The sequence below is a fragment of the Ambystoma mexicanum genome, unplaced genomic scaffold (genome assembly GCF_040938575.1).
Source record: "Ambystoma mexicanum isolate Mex_15411 unplaced genomic scaffold, UKY_AmexF1_1 Mex_scaf1, whole genome shotgun sequence".
In the NCBI taxonomy this organism is placed as follows: domain Eukaryota; kingdom Metazoa; phylum Chordata; class Amphibia; order Caudata; family Ambystomatidae; genus Ambystoma; species Ambystoma mexicanum.
Genome location: NW_027182324.1, coordinates 4,431,965 through 4,452,129, shown reverse-complemented (window position 1 = coordinate 4,452,129; position 20,165 = coordinate 4,431,965). Strand labels below are relative to the sequence as shown.

The window sequence follows — 20,165 nt, the reverse complement described above, 5'->3', positions numbered from 1 at the left end:
GTGTCAAAATGTGTGTAATGCACTAGTAATTCATTTCCTTTATTGACCAGTGAGGTAGCCATGTATGGAGGTGCTGTAGAGTGAAAATCAAGTTTCAAATGGGCAGTGATCCTTGTGCCTGGATAGCTCAGTCGGTAGAGCATCAGACTTTTAATCTGAGGGTCCAGGGTTCAAGTCCCTGTTCAGGCGTACCTTTGCTTCTTTTACAAAAAATTAAGCAGGAAATATGAATTGCTCATTCTAATATGTGCTATTTCTGATGGCATCGCAACCTTGGGCAATATGACTCTAAGGTAGTGGAGTCCAGAGTTTTTGGATGCTTTGCCAACATTTCAAGCCTGACTGTGCTTCTAAATAGCATGAAATAGCAATCTTTGTACAAAGTTTTAATATTGGGGAGACAGATTGGTCGAAAAAAAAGCAGACAGGCGCTGCTGAGATTCGAACTCAAGATCTCCTGTTTACTAGACAGGCGCTTTAACCAACTAAGCCACAGCACCTTTTTGGCATCTGGTTTCCTTTCCTTCCTCATGTAATCATTTAGAAGTGAAATCCACTTTTTTAAGGCTGGGCTTCTATTGCAATATAACTTTTCAAAATGTTTTCCAATTGACTGAAACTCCATTGCACAAAACGAGCATGTCATTAATCGTCGATTTAGAGTGGACTGCATTGCCCAGTGTGTGCATTGAGGAGCACATGTTCGTCTTTACTGGGGAGCAAGTTTGCACTCATGAATATGGCAAAACATTAAAATCCGTAAGTGGGTGAACATTAAAGTCCTAGATGCTGCAAATCGCTATATCTGGATACGGAATGACTGAAAAAAGTTATGTCTCCAGTGTCAAAATGTGTGTAATGCACTAGTAATTCATTTCCTTTATTGACCAGTGAGGTAGCCATGTATGGAGGTGCTGTAGAGTGAAAATCAAGTTTCAAATGGGCAGTGATCCCTGTGCCTGGATAGCTCAGTGGGTAGAGCATCAGACTTTTAATCTGAGGGTCCAGGGTTCAAGTCCCTGTTCAAGCGTATCTTTGCTTCTTTTACAAAAAATTTAGCAGGAAATATGAATTGCTCATTCTAATATGTGCTATTTCTGATGGCATCGCAACCTTGGCCAATATGACTCTAAGGTAGTGGAGTCCAGAATTCTTGGATGCTTTGCCAACATTTCAAGCCTGACTGTGCTTCTAAATAGCATGAAATAGCAATCTTTGTACAAAGTTTTAATATTGGGGAGACAGATTGGTCGAAAAAAAAGCAGACAGGCGCTGCTGAGATTCGAACTCAGGATCTCCTGTTTACTAGACAGGCGCTTTAACCAACTAAGCCACAGCACCACTTTTGCATCTGATCTCCTGTCCTTCCTCATGTAATCATTTAGAAGTGAAATCCACTTTTTTTAAGGCTGGGCTTCTGTTGCAATATAACTTTACAAAATGTTTTCCAATTGACTGAAACTCCATTGCACAAAACGAGCATGTCATTAATCGTTGATTTAGAGTGGACTGCATTGCCCAGTGTGTGCATTGAGGAGCACATGTTCGTCTTTACTGGGGAGCAAGTTTGCACTCATGAATGTGGCAAAACATTCAAATCCGTAAGTGGGTGAACATTAAAGTCCTAGATGCTGCAAATCTCTATATCTGGATACGGAATGACTGAAAAAAGTTATGTCTCCAGTGTCAAAATGTGTGTAATGCACTAGTAATTCATTTCCTTTATTGACCAGTGAGGTAGCCATGTATGGAGGTGCTGTAGAGTGAAAATCAAGTTTCAAATGGCAGTGATCCATCTGCCTGGATAGCTCAGTCGGTAGAGCATCAGACTTTTAATCTGAGGGTCCAGGGTTCAAGTCCCTGTTCAGGCGTACCTTTGCTTCTTTTACAAAAAATTAAGCAGGAAATATGAATTGCTCATTCTAATATGTGCTATTTCTGATGGCATCGCAACCTTGGGCAATATGACTCTAAGGTAGTGGAGTCCAGAGTTCTTGGATGCTTTGCCAACATATCAAGCCTGACTGTGCTTCTAAATAGCATGAAATAGCAATCTTTGTACAAAGTTTTAATATTGGGGAGACAGATTGGTCGAAAAAAAGCAGACAGGCGCTGCTGAGATTCGAACTCAGGATCTCCTGTTTACTAGACAGGCGCTTTAACCAACTAAGCCACAGCACCTTTTTTGCATCTGGTCTCCTTTCCTTCCTCATGTAATCATTTAGAAGTGAAATCCACTTTTTTAAGGCTGGGCTTCTGTTGCAATATAACTTTTCAAAATGTTTTCCAATTGACTGAAACTCCATTGCACAAAACGAGCATGTCATTAATCGTTGATTTAGAGTGGACTGCATTGCCCAGTGTGTGTATTGAGGAGCACATGTTTGCCTTTACTGGGGAGCAAGTTTGCACTCATGAATGTGGCAAAACATTCAAATCCGTAAGTGGGTGAACATTAAAGTCCTAGATGCTGCAAATCTCTATATCTGGATACGGAATGACTGAAAAAAGTTATGTCTCCAGTGTCAAAATGTGTGTAATGCACTAGTAATTCATTTCCTTTATTGACCAGTGAGGTAGCCATGTATGGAGGCGCTGTAGAGTGAAAATCAAGTTTCAAATGGCAGTGATCCATGTGCCTGGATAGCTCAGTAGGTAGAGCATCAGACTTTTGATCTGAGGGTCCAGGGTTCAAGTCCCTGTTCAGGCGTACCTTTGCTTCTTTTACAAAAAATTAAGCAGGAAATATGAATTGCTCATTCTAATATGTGCTGTTTCTGATGGCATCGCAACCTTGGGCAATATGACTCTAAGGTAGTGGAGTCCAGAGTTCTTGGATGCTTTGCCAACATTTCAAGCCTGACTGTGCTTCTAAATAGCATGAAATAGCAATATTTGTACAAAGTTTTAATATTGGGGAGACAGATTGGTCCAAAAAAAAGCAGACAGGCGCTGCTGAGATTCGAACTCAGGATCTCCTGTTTACTAGACAGGCGCTTTAACCAACTAAGCCACAGCACCTTTTTTGCATCTGGTCTCCTTTCCTTCCTCATGTAATCATTCAGAAGTGAAATCCACTTTTTTAAGGCTGGGCTTCTGTTGCAATATAACTTTTCAAAATGTTTTCCAATTGACTGAAACTCCATTGCACAAAACGAGCATGTCATTAATCGTCGATTTAGAGTGGACTGCATTGCCCAGTGTGTGCATTGAGGAGCACATGTTCGTCTTTACTGGGGAGCAAGTTTGCACTCATGAATGTGGCAAAACATTCAAATCCGTAAGTGGGTGAACATTAAAGTCCTAGATGCTGCAAATCTCTATATCTGGATACGGAATGACTGAAAAAAGTTATGTATCCAGTGTCAAAATGTGTGTAATGCACTAGTAATTCATTTCCTTTATTGACCAGTGAGGTAGCCATGTATGGAGGTGCTGTAGAGTGAAAATCAAGTTTCAAATGGCAGTGATCCATCTGCCTGGATAGCTCAGTCGGTAGAGCATCAGACTTTTAATCTGAGGGTCCAGGGTTCAAGTCCCTGTTCAGGCGTACCTTTGCTTCTTTTACAAAAAATTTAGCAGGAAATATGAATTGCTCATTCTAATATGTGCTATTTCTGATGGCATCGCAACCTTGGGCAATATGACTCTAAGGTAGTGGAGTCCAGAGTTCTTGGATGCTTTGCCAACATTTCAAGCCTGACTGTGCTTCTAAATAGCATGAAATAGCAATCTTTGTACAAAGTTTTAATATTGGGGAGACAGATTGGTCGAAAAAAAAGCAGACAGGCGCTGCTGAGATTCGAACTCAGGATCTCCTGTTTACTAGACAGGCGCTTTAACCAACTAAGCCGCAGCACCTTTTTTGCATCTGGTCTCCTTTCCTTCCTCATGTAATCATTTAGAAGTGAAATCCACTTTTTTAAGGCTGGGCTTCTGTTGCAATATAACTTTTCAAAATGTTTTCCAATTGACTGAAACTCCATTGCACAAAACGAGCATGTCATTAATCGTCGATTTAGAGTGGACTGCATTGCCCAGTGTGTGCATTGAGGAGCACATGTTCGTCTTTACTGGGGAGCAAGTTTGCACTCATGAATGTGGCAAAACATTCAAATCCGTAAGTGGGTGAACATTAAAGTCCTAGATGCTGCAAATCTCTATATCTGGATACGGAATGACTGAAAAAAGTTATGTCTCCAGTGTCAAAATGTGTGTAATGCACTAGTAATTCATTTCCTTTATTGACCAGTGAGGTAGCCATGTATGGAGGTGCTGTAGAGTGAAAATCAAGTTTCAAATGGCAGTGATCCATCTGCCTGGATAGCTCAGTCGGTAGAGCATCAGACTTTTAATCTGAGGGTCCAGGGTTCAAGTCCCTGTTCAGGTGTATCTTTGCTTCTTTTACAAAAAATTTAGCAGGAAATATGAATTGCTCATTCTAATATGTGCTATTTCTGATGGCATCGCAACCTTGGGCAATATGACTCTAAGGTAGTGGAGTCCAGAATTCTTGGATGCTTTGCCAACATTTCAAGCCTGACTTTGCTTCTAAATAGCATGAAATAACAATCTTTGTACAAAGTTTTAATATTGGGGAGACAGATTGGTCGAAAAAAAAGCAGACAGGCGCTGCTGAGATTCGAACTCAGGATCTCCTGTTTACTAGACAGGCGCTTTAACCAACTAAGCCACAGCACCTCTTTTGCATCTGATCTCCTGTCCTTCCTCATGTAATCATTTAGAAGTGAAATCCACTTTTTTTAAGGCTGGGCTTCTGTTGCAATATAACTTTACAAAATGTTTTCCAATTGACTGAAACTCCATTGCACAAAACGAGCATGTCATTAATCGTTGATTTAGAGTGGACTGCATTGCCCAGTGTGTGTATTGAGGAGCACATGTTCGCCTTTACTGGGGAGCAATTTTGCACTCATGAATGTGGCAAAACATTCAAATCCGTAAGTGGGTGAACATTAAAGTCCTAGATGCTGCAAATCTCTATATCTGGATACGGAATGACTGAAAAAAGTTATGTCTCCAGTGTCAAAATGTGTGTAATGCACTAGTAATTCATTTCCTTTATTGACCAGTGAGGTAGCCGTGTATGGAGGTGCTGTAGAGTGAAAATCAAGTTTCAAATGGGCAGTGATCCTTGTGCCTGGATAGCTCAGTCGGTAGAGCATCAGACTTTTAATCTGAGGGTCCAGGGTTCAAGTCCCTGTTCAGGCGTACCTTTGCTTCTTTTACAAAAAATTAAGCAGGAAATATGAATTGCTCATTCTAATATGTGCTATTTCTGATGGCATCGCAACCTTGGGCAATATGACTCTAAGGTAGTGGAGTCCAGAGTTCTTGGATGCTTTGCCAACATTTCAAGCCTGACTGTGCTTCTAAATAGCATGAAATAGCAATCTTTGTACAAAGTTTTAATATTGGGGAGACAGATTGGTCGAAAAAAAAGCAGACAGGCGCTGCTGAGATTCGAACTCAGGATCTCCTGTTTACTAGACAGGCGCTTTAACCAACTAAGCCACAGCACCTCTTTTGCATCTGATCTCCTTTCCTTCCTCATGTAATCATTTAGAAGTGAAATCCACTTTTTTTAAGGCTGGGCTTCTGTTGCAATATAACTTTACAAAATGTTTTCCAATTGACTGAAACTCCATTGCACAAAACGAGCATGTCATTAATCGTTGATTTAGAGTGGACTGCATTGCCCAGTGTGTGTATTGAGGAGCACATGTTTGCCTTTACTGGGGAGCAATTTTGCACTCATGAATGTGGCAAAACATTCAAATCCGTAAGTGGGTGAACATTAAAGTCCTAGATGCTGCAAATCTCTATATCTGGATACGGAATGACTGAAAAAAGTTATGTCTCCAGTGTCAAAATGTGTGTAATGCACTAGTAATTCATTTCCTTTATTGACCAGTGAGGTAGCCATGTATGGAGGCGCTGTAGAGTGAAAATCAAGTTTCAAATGGCAGTGATCCATGTGCCTGGTTAGCTCAGTCGGTAGAGCATCAGACTTTTGATCTGAGGGTCCAGGGTTCAAGTCCCTGTTCAGGCGTACCTTTGCTTCTTTTACAAAAAATTAAGCAGGAAATATGAATTGCTCATTCTAATATGTGCTATTTCTGATGGCATCGCAACCTTGGGCAATATGACTCTAAGGTAGTGGAGTCCAGAGTTCTTGGATGCTTTGCCAACATATCAAGCCTGACTGTGCTTCTAAATAGCATGAATTAGCAATCTTTGTACAAAGTTTTAATATTGGGGAGACAGATTGGTCGAAAAAAAGCAGACAGGCGCTGCTGAGATTCAAACTCAGGATCTCCTGTTTACTAGACAGGCGCTTTAACCAACTAAGCCACAGCACCTTTTTTGCATCTGGTCTCCTTTCCTTCCTCATGTAATCATTTAGAAGTGAAATCCACTTTTTTAAGGCTGGGCTTCTGTTGCAATATAACTTTTCAAAATGTTTTCCAATTGACTGAAACTCCATTGCACAAAACGAGCATGTCATTAATCGTCGATTTAGAGTGGACTGCATTGCCCAGTGTGTGCATTGAGGAGCACATGTTCGTCTTTACTGGGGAGCAAGTTTGCACTCATTAATGTGGCAAAACATTCAAATCCGTAAGTGGGTGAACATTAAAGTCCTAGATGCTGCAAATCTCTATATCTGGATACGGAATGACTGAAAAAAGTTATGTCTCCAGTGTCAAAATGTGTGTAATGCACTAGTTATTCATTTCCTTTATTGACCAGTGAGGTAGCCATGTATGGAGGTGCTGTAGAGTGAAAATCAAGTTTCAAATGGGCAGTGATCCCTGTGCCTGGATAGCTCAGTCGGTAGAGCATCAGACTTTTAATCTGAGGGTCCAGGGTTCAAGTCCCTGTTCAGGCGTATCTTTGCTTCTTTTACAAAAAATTTAGCAGGAAATATGAATTGCTCATTCTAATATGTGCTATTTCTGATGGCATCGCAACCTTGGGCAATATGACTCTAAGGTAGTGGAGTCCAGAATTCTTGGATGCTTTGCCAACGTTTCAAGCCTGACTGTGCTTCTAAATAGCATGAAATAACAATCTTTGTACAAAGTTTTAATATTGGGGAGACAGATTGGTTGAAAAAAAAGCAGACAGGTGCTGCTGAGATTCGAACTCAGGATCTCCTGTTTACTAGACAGGCGCTTTAACCAACTAAGCCACAGCACCTCTTTTGCATCTGATCTCCTGTCCTTCCTCATGTAATCATTTAGAAGTGAAATCCACTTTTTTTAAGGCTGGGCTTCTGTTGCAATATAACTTTGCAAAATGTTTTCCAATTGACTGAAACTCCATTGCACAAAACGAGCATGTCATTAATCGTCGATTTAGAGTGGACTGCATTGCCCAGTGTGTGCATTGAGGAGCACATGTTCGTCTTTACTGGGGAGCAAGTTTGCACTCATGAATGTGGCAAAACATTCAAATCCGTAAGTGGGTGAACATTAAAGTCCTAGATGCTGCAAATCTCTATATCTGGATACGGAATGACTGAAAAAAGTTATGTCTCCAGTGTCAAAATGTGTGTAATGCACTAGTAATTCATTTCCTTTATTGACCAGTGAGGTAGCCATGTATGGAGGTGCTGTAGAGTGAAAATCAAGTTTCAAAAGGGCAGTGATCCCTGTGCCTGGATAGCTCAGTCGGTAGAGCATCAGACTTTTAATCTTAGGGTCCAGGGTTCAAGTCCCTGTTCAGGCGTATCTTTGCTTCTTTTACAAAAAATTTAGCAGGAAATATGAATTGCTCATTCTAATATGTGCTATTTCTGATGGCATCGCAACCTTGGGCAATATGACTCTAAGGTAGTAGAGTCCAGAATTCTTGGATGCTTTGCCAACGTTTCAAGCCTGACTGTGCTTCTAAATAGCATGAAATAACAATCTTTGTACAAAGTTTTAATATTGGGGAGACAGATTGGTTGAAAAAAAAGCAGACAGGTGCTGCTGAGATTCGAACTCAGGATCTCCTGTTTACTAGACAGGCGCTTTAACCAACTAAGCCACAGCACCTCTTTTGCATCTGATCTCCTGTCCTTCCTCATGTAATCATTTAGAAGTGAAATCCACTTTTTTTAAGGCTGGGCTTCTGTTGCAATATAACTTTACAAAATGTTTTCCAATTGACTGAAACTCCATTGCACAAAACGAGCATGTCATTAATCGTCGATTTAGAGTGGACTGCATTGCCCAGTGTGTGCATTGAGGAGCACATGTTCGTCTTTACTGGGGAGCAAGTTTGCACTCATGAATGTGGCAAAACATTCAAATCCGTAAGTGGGTGAACATTAAAGTCCTAGATGCTGCAAATCTCTATATCTGGATACGGAATGACTGAAAAAAGTTATGTCTCCAGTGTCAAAATGTGTGTAATGCACTAGTAATTCATTTCCTTTATTGACCAGTGAGGTAGCCATGTATGGAGGTGCTGTAGAGTGAAAATCAAGTTTCAAATGGCAGTGATCCATCTGCCTGGATAGCTCAGTCGGTTGATCTGAGGGTCCAGGGTTCAAGTCCCTGTTCAGCGTACCTTTGCTTCTTTTACAAAAAATTAAGCAGGAAATATGAATTGCTCATTCTAATATGTGCTGTTTCTGATGGCATCGCAACCTTGGGCAATATGACTCTAAGGTAGTGGAGTCCAGAGTTCTTGGATGCTTTGCCAACATTTCAAGCCTGACTGTGCTTCTAAATAGCATGAAATAGCAATCTTTGTACAAAGTTTTAATATTGGGGAGACAGATTGGTCGAAAAAAAAGCAGACAGGCGCTGCTGAGATTCGAACTCAGGATCTCCTGTTTACTAGACAGGCGCTTTAACCAACTAAGCCACAGCACCTTTTTTGCATCTGGTCTCCTTTCCTTCCTCATGTAATCATTCAGAAGTGAAATCCACTTTTTTAAGGCTGGGCTTCTGTTGCAATATAACTTTTCAAAATGTTTTCCAATTGACTGAAACTCCATTGCACAAAACGAGCATGTCATTAATCGTCGATTTAGAGTGGACTGCATTGCCCAGTGTGTGCATTGAGGAGCACATGTTCGTCTTTACTGGGGAGCAAGTTTGCACTCATGAATGTGGCAAAACATTCAAATCCGTAAGTGGGTGAACATTAAAGTCCTAGATGCTGCAAATCTCTATATCTGGATACGGAATGACTGAAAAAAGTTATGTCTCCAGTGTCAAAATGTGTGTAATGCACTAGTAATTCATTTCCTTTATTGACCAGTGAGGTAGCCATGTATGGAGGTGCTGTAGAGTGAAAATCAAGTTTCAAATGGGCAGTGATCCTTGTGCCTGGATAGCTCAGTTGGTAGAGCATCAGACTTTTAATCTGAGGGTCCAGGGTTCAAGTCCCTGTTCAGGCGTACCTTTGCTTCTTTTACAAAAAATTAAGCAGGAAATATGAATTGCTCATTCTAATATGTGCTATTTCTGATGGCATCGCAACCTTGGGCAATATGACTCTAAGGTAGTGGAGTCCAGAGTTCTTGGATGCTTTGCCAACATTTCAAGCCTGACTGTGCTTCTAAATAGCATGAAATAGCAATCTTTGTACAAAGTTTTAATATTGGGGAGACAGATTGGTCGAAAAAAAAGCAGACAGGCGCTGCTGAGATTCGAACTCAGGATCTCCTGTTTACTAGACAGGCGCTTTAACCAACTAAGCCACAGCACCTTTTTTGCATCTGCTCTCCTTTCCTTCCTCATGTAATCATTTAGAAGTGAAATCCACTTTTTTAAGGCTGGGCTTCTATTGCAATATAACTTTTCAAAATGTTTTCCAATTGACTGAAACTCCATTGCACAAAACGAGCATGTCATTAATCGTCGATTTAGAGTGGACTTCATTGCCCAGTGTGTGCATTGAGGAGCACATGTTCGTCTTTACTGGGGAGCAAGTTTGCACTCATGAATGTGGCAAAACATTCAAATCCGTAAGTGGGTGAACATTAAAGTCCTAGATGCTGCAAATCTCTATATCTGGATACGGAATGACTGAAAAAAGTTATGTCTCCAGTGTCAAAATGTGTGTAATGCACTAGTAATTCATTTCCTTTATTGACCAGTGAGGTAGCCATGTATGGAGGTGCTGTAGAGTGAAAATCAAGTTTCAAATGGGCAGTGATCCCTGTGCCTTGATAGCTCAGTCGGTAGAGCATCAGACTTTTAATCTGAGGGTCCAGGGTTCAAGTTCCTGTTCAGGCGTACCTTTGCTTCTTTTACAAAAAATTAAGCAGGAAATATGAATTGCCCATTCTAATATGTGCTATTTCTGATGGCATCGCAACCTTGGGCAATATGACTCTAAGGTAGTGGAGTCCAGAGTTCTTGGATGCTTTGCCAACATTTCAAGCCTGACTGTGCTTCTAAATAGCATGAAATAGCAATCTTTGTACAAAGTTTTAATATTGGGGAGACAGATTGGTCGAAAAAAAGCAGACAGGCGCTGCTGAGATTCAAACTCAGGATCTCCTGTTTACTAGACAGGCGCTTTAACCAACTAAGCCACAGCACCTTTTTTGCATCTGGTCTCCTTTCCTTCCTCATGTAATCATTTAGAAGTGAAATCCACTTTTTTAAGGCTGGGCTTCTGTTGCAATATAACTTTTAAAATGTTTTCCAATTGACTGAAACTCCATTGCACAAAACGAGCATGTCATTAATCGTCGATTTAGAGTGGACTGCATTGCCCAGTGTGTGCATTGAGGAGCACATGTTCGTCTTTACTGGGGAGCAAGTTTGCACTCATTAATGTGGCAAAACATTCAAATCCGTAAGTGGGTGAACATTAAAGTCCTAGATGCTGCAAATCTCTATATCTGGATACGGAATGACTGAAAAAAGTTATGTCTCCAGTGTCAAAATGTGTGTAATGCACTAGTTATTCATTTCCTTTATTGACCAGTGAGGTAGCCATGTATGGAGGTGCTGTAGAGTGAAAATCAAGTTTCAAATGGGCAGTGATCCCTGTGCCTGGATAGCTCAGTCGGTAGAGCATCAGACTTTTAATCTGAGGGTCCAGGGTTCAAGTCCCTGTTCAGGCGTATCTTTGCTTCTTTTACAAAAAATTTAGCAGGAAATATGAATTGCTCATTCTAATATGTGCTATTTCTGATGGCATCGCAACCTTGGGCAATATGACTCTAAGGTAGTGGAGTCCAGAATTCTTGGATGCTTTGCCAACGTTTCAAGCCTGACTGTGCTTCTAAATAGCATGAAATAACAATCTTTGTACAAAGTTTTAATATTGGGGAGACAGATTGGTTGAAAAAAAAGCAGACAGGTGCTGCTGAGATTCGAACTCAGGATCTCCTGTTTACTAGACAGGCGCTTTAACCAACTAAGCCACAGCACCTCTTTTGCATCTGATCTCCTGTCCTTCCTCATGTAATCATTTAGAAGTGAAATCCACTTTTTTTAAGGCTGGGCTTCTGTTGCAATATAACTTTGCAAAATGTTTTCCAATTGACTGAAACTCCATTGCACAAAACGAGCATGTCATTAATCGTCGATTTAGAGTGGACTGCATTGCCCAGTTTTTGCATTGAGGAGCACATGTTCGTCTTTACTGGGGAGCAAGTTTGCACTCATGAATGTGGCAAAACATTCAAATCCGTAAGTGGGTGAACATTAAAGTCCTAGATGCTGCAAATCTCTATATCTGGATACGGAATGACTGAAAAAAGTTATGTCTCCAGTGTCAAAATGTGTGTAATGCACTAGTAATTCATTTCCTTTATTGACCAGTGAGGTAGCCATGTATGGAGGTGCTGTAGAGTGAAAATCAAGTTTCAAATGGGCAGTGATCCTTGTGCCTGGATAGCTCAGTCGGTAGAGCATCAGACTTTTAATCTGAGGGTCCAGGGTTCAAGTCCCTGTTCAGGCGTACCTTTGCTTCTTTTACAAAAAATTAAGCAGGAAATATGAATTGCTCATTCTAATATGTGCTATTTCTGATGGCATCGCAACCTTGGGCAATATGACTCTAAGGTAGTGGAGTCCAGAGTTCTTGGATGCTTTGCCAACATATCAAGCCTGACTGTGCTTCTAAATAGCATGAAATAGCAATCTTTGTACAAAGTTTTAATATTGGGGAGACAGATTGGTCGAAAAAAAGCAGACAGGCGCTGCTGAGATTCGAACTCAGGATCTCCTGTTTACTAGACAGGCGCTTTAACCAACTAAGCCACAGCACCTTTTTTGCATCTGGTCTCCTTTCCTTCCTCATGTAATCATTTAGAAGTGAAATCCACTTTTTTAAGGCTGGGCTTCTGTTGCAATATAACTTTTCAAAATGTTTTCCAATTGACTGAAACTCCATTGCACAAAACGAGCATGTCATTAATCGTCGATTTAGAGTGGACTGCATTGCCCAGTGTGTGCATTGAGGAGCACATGTTCGTCTTTACTGGGGAGCAAGTTTGCACTCATTAATGTGGCAAAACATTCAAATCCGTAAGTGGGTGAACATTAAAGTCCTAGATGCTGCAAATCTCTATATCTGGATACGGAATGACTGAAAAAAGTTATGTCTCCAGTGTCAAAATGTGTGTAATGCACTAGTAATTCATTTCCTTTATTGACCAGTGAGGTAGCCATGTATGGAGGTGCTGTAGAGTCCATCAGACTTTTAATCTTAGGGTCCAGGGTTCAAGTCCCTGTTCAGGCGTATCTTTGCTTCTTTTACAAAAAATTTAGCAGGAAATATGAATTGCTCATTCTAATATGTGCTATTTCTGATGGCATCGCAACCTTGGGCAATATGACTCTAAGGTAGTAGAGTCCAGAATTCTTGGATGCTTTGCCAACGTTTCAAGCCTGACTGTGCTTCTAAATAGCATGAAATAACAATCTTTGTACAAAGTTTTAATATTGGGGAGACAGATTGGTTGAAAAAAAAGCAGACAGGTGCTGCTGAGATTCGAACTCAGGATCTCCTGTTTACTAGACAGGCGCTTTAACCAACTAAGCCACAGCACCTCTTTTGCATCTGATCTCCTGTCCTTCCTCATGTAATCATTTAGAAGTGAAATCCACTTTTTTTAAGGCTGGGCTTCTGTTGCAATATAACTTTACAAAATGTTTTCCAATTGACTGAAACTCCATTGCACAAAACGAGCATGTCATTAATCGTCGATTTAGAGTGGACTGCATTGCCCAGTGTGTGCATTGAGGAGCACATGTTCGTCTTTACTGGGGAGCAAGTTTGCACTCATGAATGTGGCAAAACATTCAAATCCGTAAGTGGGTGAACATTAAAGTCCTAGATGCTGCAAATCTCTATATCTGGATACGGAATGACTGAAAAAAGTTATGTCTCCAGTGTCAAAATGTGTGTAATGCACTAGTAATTCATTTCCTTTATTGACCAGTGAGGTAGCCATGTATGGAGGTGCTGTAGAGTGAAAATCAAGTTTCAAATGGCAGTCATCCATCTGCCTGGATAGCTCAGTCGGTAGAGCATCAGACTTTTAATCTGAGGGTCCAGGGTTCAAGTCCCTGTTCAGGCGTACCTTTGCTTCTTTTACAAAAAATTAAGCAGGAAATATGAATTGCTCATTCTAATATGTGCTATTTCTGATGGCATCGCAACCTTGGGCAATATGACTCTAAGGTAGTGGAGTCCAGAGTTCTTGGATGCTTTGCCAACATATCAAGCCTGACTGTGCTTCTAAATAGCATGAAATAGCAATCTTTGTACAAAGTTTTAATATTGGGGAGACAGATTGGTCGAAAAAAAGCAGACAGGCGCTGCTGAGATTCGAACTCAGGATCTCCTGTTTACTAGACAGGCGCTTTAACCAACTAAGCCACAGCACCTTTTTCGCATCTGGTCTCCTTTCCTTCCTCATGTAATCATTTAGAAGTGAAATCCACTTTTTTAAGGCTGGGCTTCTGTTGCAATATAACTTTTAAAATGTTTTCCAATTGACTGAAACTCCATTGCACAAAACGAGCATGTCATTAATCGTCGATTTAGAGTGGACTGCATTGCCCAGTGTGTGCATTGAGGAGCACATGTTCGTCTTTACTGGGGAGCAAGTTTGCACTCATTAATGTGGCAAAACATTCAAATCCGTAAGTGGGTGAACATTAAAGTCCTAGATGCTGCAAATCTCTATATCTGGATACGGAATGACTGAAAAAAGTTATGTCTCCAGTGTCAAAATGTGTGTAATGCACTAGTTATTCATTTCCTTTATTGACCAGTGAGGTAGCCATGTATGGAGGTGCTGTAGAGTGAAAATCAAGTTTCAAATGGGCAGTGATCCCTGTGCCTGGATAGCTCAGTCGGTAGAGCATCAGACTTTTAATCTGAGGGTCCAGGGTTCAAGTCCCTGTTCAGGCGTATCTTTGCTTCTTTTACAAAAAATTTAGCAGGAAATATGAATTGCTCATTCTAATATGTGCTATTTCTGATGGCATCGCAACCTTGGGCAATATGACTCTAAGGTAGTGGAGTCCAGAATTCTTGGATGCTTTGCCAACGTTTCAAGCCTGACTGTGCTTCTAAATAGCATGAAATAACAATCTTTGTACAAAGTTTTAATATTGGGGAGACAGATTGGTTGAAAAAAAAGCAGACAGGTGCTGCTGAGATTCGAACTCAGGATCTCCTGTTTACTAGACAGGCGCTTTAACCAACTAAGCCACAGCACCTCTTTTGCATCTGATCTCCTGTCCTTCCTCATGTAATCATTTAGAAGTGAAATCCACTTTTTTTAAGGCTGGGCTTCTGTTGCAATATAACTTTGCAAAATGTTTTCCAATTGACTGAAACTCCATTGCACAAAACGAGCATGTCATTAATCGTCGATTTAGAGTGGACTGCATTGCCCAGTTTTTGCATTGAGGAGCACATGTTCGTCTTTACTGGGGAGCAAGTTTGCACTCATGAATGTGGCAAAACATTCAAATCCGTAAGTGGGTGAACATTAAAGTCCTAGATGCTGCAAATCTCTATATCTGGATACGGAATGACTGAAAAAAGTTATGTCTCCAGTGTCAAAATGTGTGTAATGCACTAGTAATTCATTTCCTTTATTGACCAGTGAGGTAGCCATGTATGGAGGTGCTGTAGAGTGAAAATCAAGTTTCAAATGGGCAGTGATCCTTGTGCCTGGATAGCTCAGTCGGTAGAGCATCAGACTTTTAATCTGAGGGTCCAGGGTTCAAGTCCCTGTTCAGGCGTACCTTTGCTTCTTTTACAAAAAATTAAGCAGGAAATATGAATTGCTCATTCTAATATGTGCTATTTCTGATGGCATCGCAACCTTGGGCAATATGACTCTAAGGTAGTGGAGTCCAGAGTTCTTGGATGCTTTGCCAACATATCAAGCCTGACTGTGCTTCTAAATAGCATGAAATAGCAATCTTTGTACAAAGTTTTAATATTGGGGAGACAGATTGGTCGAAAAAAAGCAGACAGGCGCTGCTGAGATTCGAACTCAGGATCTCCTGTTTACTAGACAGGCGCTTTAACCAACTAAGCCACAGCACCTTTTTTGCATCTGGTCTCCTTTCCTTCCTCATGTAATCATTTAGAAGTGAAATCCACTTTTTTAAGGCTGGGCTTCTGTTGCAATATAACTTTTCAAAATGTTTTCCAATTGACTGAAACTCCATTGCACAAAACGAGCATGTCATTAATCGTCGATTTAGAGTGGACTGCATTGCCCAGTGTGTGCATTGAGGAGCACATGTTCGTCTTTACTGGGGAGCAAGTTTGCACTCATTAATGTGGCAAAACATTCAAATCCGTAAGTGGGTGAACATTAAAGTCCTAGATGCTGCAAATCTCTATATCTGGATACGGAATGACTGAAAAAAGTTATGTCTCCAGTGTCAAAATGTGTGTAATGCACTAGTAATTCATTTCCTTTATTGACCAGTGAGGTAGCCATGTATGGAGGTGCTGTAGAGTCCATCAGACTTTTAATCTTAGGGTCCAGGGTTCAAGTCCCTGTTCAGGCGTATCTTTGCTTCTTTTACAAAAAATTTAGCAGGAAATATGAATTGCTCATTCTAATATGTGCTATTTCTGATGGCATCGCAACCTTGGGCAATATGACTCTAAGGTAGTAGAGTCCAGAATTCTTGGATGCTTTGCCAACGTTTCAAGCCTGACTGTGCTTCTAAATAGCATGAAATAACAATCTTTGTACAAAGTTTTAATATTGGGGAGACAGATTGGTTGAAAAAAAAGCAGACAGGTGCTGCTGAGATTCGAACTCAGGATCTCCTGTTTACTAGACAGGCGCTTTAACCAACTAAGCCACAGCACCTCTTTTGCATCTGATCTCCTGTCCTTCCTCATGTAATCATTTAGAAGTGAAATCCACTTTTTTTAAGGCTGGGCTTCTGTTGCAATATAACTTTACAAAATGTTTTCCAATTGACTGAAACTCCATTGCACAAAACGAGCATGTCATTAATCGTCGATTTAGAGTGGACTGCATTGCCCAGTGTGTGCATTGAGGAGCACATGTTCGTCTTTACTGGGGAGCAAGTTTGCACTCATGAATGTGGCAAAACATTCAAATCCGTAAGTGGGTGAACATTAAAGTCCTAGATGCTGCAAATCTCTATATCTGGATACGGAATGACTGAAAAAAGTTATGTCTCCAGTGTCAAAATGTGTGTAATGCACTAGTAATTCATTTCCTTTATTGACCAGTGAGGTAGCCATGTATGGAGGTGCTGTAGAGTGAAAATCAAGTTTCAAATGGCAGTCATCCATCTGCCTGGATAGCTCAGTCGGTAGAGCATCAGACTTTTAATCTGAGGGTCCAGGGTTCAAGTCCCTGTTCAGGCGTACCTTTGCTTCTTTTACAAAAAATTAAGCAGGAAATATGAATTGCTCATTCTAATATGTGCTATTTCTGATGGCATCGCAACCTTGGGCAATATGACTCTAAGGTAGTGGAGTCCAGAGTTCTTGGATGCTTTGCCAACATATCAAGCCTGACTGTGCTTCTAAATAGCATGAAATAGCAATCTTTGTACAAAGTTTTAATATTGGGGAGACAGATTGGTCGAAAAAAAGCAGACAGGCGCTGCTGAGATTCGAACTCAGGATCTCCTGTTTACTAGACAGGCGCTTTAACCAACTAAGCCACAGCACCTTTTTCGCATCTGGTCTCCTTTCCTTCCTCATGTAATCATTTAGAAGTGAAATCCACTTTTTTAAGGCTGGGCTTCTGTTGCAATATAACTTTTAAAATGTTTTCCAATTGACTGAAACTCCATTGCACAAAACGAGCATGTCATTAATCGTCGATTTAGAGTGGACTGCATTGCCCAGTGTGTGCATTGAGGAGCACATGTTCGTCTTTACTGGGGAGCAAGTTTGCACTCATTAATGTGGCAAAACATTCAAATCCGTAAGTGGGTGAACATTAAAGTCCTAGATGCTGCAAATCTCTATATCTGGATACGGAATGACTGAAAAAAGTTATGTCTCCAGTGTCAAAATGTGTGTAATGCACTAGTAATTCATTTCCTTTATTAACCAGTGAGGTAGCCATGTATGGAGGTGATGTAGAGTGAAAATCAAGTTTCAAATGGCAGTGATCCATCTGCCTGGATAGCTCAGTCGGTAGAGCATCAGACTTTTAATCTGAGGGTCCAGGATTCAAGTCCCTGTTCAGGCGTACCTTTGCTTCTTTTACAAAAAATTAAGCAGGAAATATGAATTGCTCATTCTAATATGTGCTATTTCTGATGGCATCGCAACCTTGGGCAATATGACTCTAAGGTAGTGGAGTCCAGAGTTCTTGGATGCTTTGCCAACATATCAAGCCTGACTGTGCTTCTAAATAGCATGAAATAGCAATCTTTGTACAAAGTTTTAATATTGGGGAGACAGATTGGTCGAAAAAAAGCAGACAGGCGCTGCTGAGATTCGAACTCAGGATCTCCTGTTTACTAGACAGGCGCTTTAACCAACTAAGCCACAGCACCTTTTTTGCATCTGGTCTCCTTTCCTTCCTCATGTAATCATTTAGAAGTGAAATCCACTTTTTTAAGGCTGGGCTTCTGTTGCAATATAACTTTTCAAAATGTTTTCCAATTGACTGAAACTCCATTGCACAAAACGAGCATGTCATTAATCGTCGATTTAGAGTGGACTGCATTGCCGAGTGTGTGCATTGAGGAGCACATGTTCGTCTTTACTGGGGAGCAAGTTTGCACTCATGAATGTGGCAAAACATTAAAATCCGTAAGTGGGTGAACATTAAAGTCCTAGATGCTGCAAATCGCTATATCTGGATACGGAATGACTGAAAAAAGTTATGTCTCCAGTGTCAAAATGTGTGTAATGCACTAGTAATTCATTTCCTTTATTGACCAGTGAGGTAGCCATGTATGGAGGTGCTGTAGAGTGAAAATCAAGTTTCAAATGGGCAGTGATCCATGTGCCTGGATAGCTCAGTCGGTAGAGCATCAGACTTTTAATCTGAGGGTCCAGGGTTCAAGTCCCTGTTCAGGCGTACCTTTGCTTCTTTTACAAAAAATTTAGCAGGAAATATGAATTGCTCATTCTAATATGTGCTATTTCTGATGGCATCGCAACCTTGGGCAATATGACTCTAAGGTAGTGGAGTCCAGAGTTCTTGGATGCTTTGCCAACATATCAAGCCTGACTGTGCTTCTAAATAGCATGAAATAGCAATCTTTGTACAAAGTTTTAATATTGGGGAGACAGATTGGTCGAAAAAAAGCAGACAGGCGCTGCTGAGATTCGAACTCAGGATCTCCTGTTTACTAGACAGGCGCTTTAACCAACTAAGCCACAGCACCTTTTTCGCATCTGGTCTCCTTTCCTTCCTCATGTAATCATTTAGAAGTGAAATCCACTTTTTTAAGGCTGGGCTTCTGTTGCAATATAACTTTTAAAATGTTTTCCAATTGACTGAAACTCCATTGCACAAAACGAGCATGTCATTAATCGTCGATTTAGAGTGGACTGCATTGCCCAGTGTGTGCATTGAGGAGCACATGTTCGTCTTTACTGGGGAGCAAGTTTGCACTCATTAATGTGGCAAAACATTCAAATCCGTAAGTGGGTGAACATTAAAGTCCTAGATGCTGCAAATCTCTATATCTGGATACGGAATGACTGAAAAAAGTTATGTCTCCAGTGTCAAAATGTGTGTAATGCACTAGTAATTCATTTCCTTTATTGACCAGTGAGGTAGCCATGTATGGAGGTGATGTAGAGTGAAAATCAAGTTTCAAATGGCAGTGATCCATCTGCCTGGATAGCTCAGTCGGTAGAGCATCAGACTTTTAATCTGAGGGTCCAGGATTCAAGTCCCTGTTCAGGCGTACCTTTGCTTCTTTTACAAAAAATTAAGCAGGAAATATGAATTGCTCATTCTAATATGTGCTATTTCTGATGGCATCGCAACCTTGGGCAATATGACTCTAAGGTAGTGGAGTCCAGAGTTCTTGGATGCTTTGCCAACATATCAAGCCTGACTGTGCTTCTAAATAGCATGAAATAGCAATCTTTGTACAAAGTTTTAATATTGGGGAGACAGATTGGTCGAAAAAAAGCAGACAGGCGCTGCTGAGATTCGAACTCAGGATCTCCTGTTTACTAGACAGGCGCTTTAACCAACTAAGCCACAGCACCTTTTTTGCATCTGGTCTCCTTTCCTTCCTCATGTAATCATTTAGAAGTGAAATCCACTTTTTTAAGGCTGGGCTTCTGTTGCAATATAACTTTTCAAAATGTTTTCCAATTGACTGAAACTCCATTGCACAAAACGAGCATGTCATTAATCGTCGATTTAGAGTGGACTGCATTGCCGAGTGTGTGCATTGAGGAGCACATGTTCGTCTTTACTGGGGAGCAAGTTTGCACTCATGAATGTGGCAAAACATTAAAATCCGTAAGTGGGTGAACATTAAAGTCCTAGATGCTGCAAATCGCTATATCTGGATACGGAATGACTGAAAAAAGTTATGTCTCCAGTGTCAAAATGTGTGTAATGCACTAGTAATTCATTTCCTTTATTGACCAGTGAGGTAGCCATGTATGGAGGTGCTGTAGAGTGAAAATCAAGTTTCAAATGGGCAGTGATCCATGTGCCTGGATAG

At 40.7% G+C, this 20,165-nt stretch overlaps 21 non-coding genes across 21 annotated transcripts; 1 reads left to right on the top strand and 20 right to left on the bottom strand.

Annotated features, from left to right (window-relative positions):
* Positions 1–1,267: 1,267 nt before the first annotated feature.
* Positions 1,268–1,341, bottom strand: TRNAT-AGU (transfer RNA threonine (anticodon AGU)). The gene has a single exon. It is a non-coding gene; the product is annotated as a tRNA-Thr (tRNA).
* Positions 1,342–2,107: 766 nt separating this feature from the next.
* Positions 2,108–2,181, bottom strand: TRNAT-AGU (transfer RNA threonine (anticodon AGU)). Its single transcript has one exon. It is a non-coding gene; the product is annotated as a tRNA-Thr (tRNA).
* Positions 2,182–2,947: 766 nt separating this feature from the next.
* On the bottom strand, positions 2,948–3,021 carry TRNAT-AGU (transfer RNA threonine (anticodon AGU)). Its single transcript has one exon. It is a non-coding gene; the product is annotated as a tRNA-Thr (tRNA).
* A 1,606-nt stretch (positions 3,022–4,627) lies between these two features.
* On the bottom strand, positions 4,628–4,701 carry TRNAT-AGU (transfer RNA threonine (anticodon AGU)). Its single transcript has one exon. It is a non-coding gene; the product is annotated as a tRNA-Thr (tRNA).
* Positions 4,702–5,469: 768 nt separating this feature from the next.
* TRNAT-AGU (transfer RNA threonine (anticodon AGU)) lies at positions 5,470–5,543 on the bottom strand. Its single transcript has one exon. It is a non-coding gene; the product is annotated as a tRNA-Thr (tRNA).
* A 1,607-nt stretch (positions 5,544–7,150) lies between these two features.
* On the bottom strand, positions 7,151–7,224 carry TRNAT-AGU (transfer RNA threonine (anticodon AGU)). Its single transcript has one exon. It is a non-coding gene; the product is annotated as a tRNA-Thr (tRNA).
* Positions 7,225–7,992: 768 nt separating this feature from the next.
* On the bottom strand, positions 7,993–8,066 carry TRNAT-AGU (transfer RNA threonine (anticodon AGU)). The gene has a single exon. It is a non-coding gene; the product is annotated as a tRNA-Thr (tRNA).
* A 751-nt stretch (positions 8,067–8,817) lies between these two features.
* TRNAT-AGU (transfer RNA threonine (anticodon AGU)) lies at positions 8,818–8,891 on the bottom strand. The gene has a single exon. It is a non-coding gene; the product is annotated as a tRNA-Thr (tRNA).
* Positions 8,892–9,348: 457 nt separating this feature from the next.
* Positions 9,349–9,421, top strand: TRNAK-UUU (transfer RNA lysine (anticodon UUU)). The gene has a single exon. It is a non-coding gene; the product is annotated as a tRNA-Lys (tRNA).
* A 237-nt stretch (positions 9,422–9,658) lies between these two features.
* On the bottom strand, positions 9,659–9,732 carry TRNAT-AGU (transfer RNA threonine (anticodon AGU)). The gene has a single exon. It is a non-coding gene; the product is annotated as a tRNA-Thr (tRNA).
* Positions 9,733–11,338: 1,606 nt separating this feature from the next.
* Positions 11,339–11,412, bottom strand: TRNAT-AGU (transfer RNA threonine (anticodon AGU)). The gene has a single exon. It is a non-coding gene; the product is annotated as a tRNA-Thr (tRNA).
* Positions 11,413–12,179: 767 nt separating this feature from the next.
* On the bottom strand, positions 12,180–12,253 carry TRNAT-AGU (transfer RNA threonine (anticodon AGU)). Its single transcript has one exon. It is a non-coding gene; the product is annotated as a tRNA-Thr (tRNA).
* Positions 12,254–12,963: 710 nt separating this feature from the next.
* On the bottom strand, positions 12,964–13,037 carry TRNAT-AGU (transfer RNA threonine (anticodon AGU)). The gene has a single exon. It is a non-coding gene; the product is annotated as a tRNA-Thr (tRNA).
* Positions 13,038–13,803: 766 nt separating this feature from the next.
* On the bottom strand, positions 13,804–13,877 carry TRNAT-AGU (transfer RNA threonine (anticodon AGU)). Its single transcript has one exon. It is a non-coding gene; the product is annotated as a tRNA-Thr (tRNA).
* Positions 13,878–14,643: 766 nt separating this feature from the next.
* On the bottom strand, positions 14,644–14,717 carry TRNAT-AGU (transfer RNA threonine (anticodon AGU)). The gene has a single exon. It is a non-coding gene; the product is annotated as a tRNA-Thr (tRNA).
* Positions 14,718–15,484: 767 nt separating this feature from the next.
* TRNAT-AGU (transfer RNA threonine (anticodon AGU)) lies at positions 15,485–15,558 on the bottom strand. The gene has a single exon. It is a non-coding gene; the product is annotated as a tRNA-Thr (tRNA).
* Positions 15,559–16,268: 710 nt separating this feature from the next.
* TRNAT-AGU (transfer RNA threonine (anticodon AGU)) lies at positions 16,269–16,342 on the bottom strand. The gene has a single exon. It is a non-coding gene; the product is annotated as a tRNA-Thr (tRNA).
* A 766-nt stretch (positions 16,343–17,108) lies between these two features.
* On the bottom strand, positions 17,109–17,182 carry TRNAT-AGU (transfer RNA threonine (anticodon AGU)). Its single transcript has one exon. It is a non-coding gene; the product is annotated as a tRNA-Thr (tRNA).
* Positions 17,183–17,946: 764 nt separating this feature from the next.
* Positions 17,947–18,020, bottom strand: TRNAT-AGU (transfer RNA threonine (anticodon AGU)). The gene has a single exon. It is a non-coding gene; the product is annotated as a tRNA-Thr (tRNA).
* A 766-nt stretch (positions 18,021–18,786) lies between these two features.
* On the bottom strand, positions 18,787–18,860 carry TRNAT-AGU (transfer RNA threonine (anticodon AGU)). Its single transcript has one exon. It is a non-coding gene; the product is annotated as a tRNA-Thr (tRNA).
* A 764-nt stretch (positions 18,861–19,624) lies between these two features.
* On the bottom strand, positions 19,625–19,698 carry TRNAT-AGU (transfer RNA threonine (anticodon AGU)). The gene has a single exon. It is a non-coding gene; the product is annotated as a tRNA-Thr (tRNA).
* Positions 19,699–20,165: the final 467 nt, after the last annotated feature.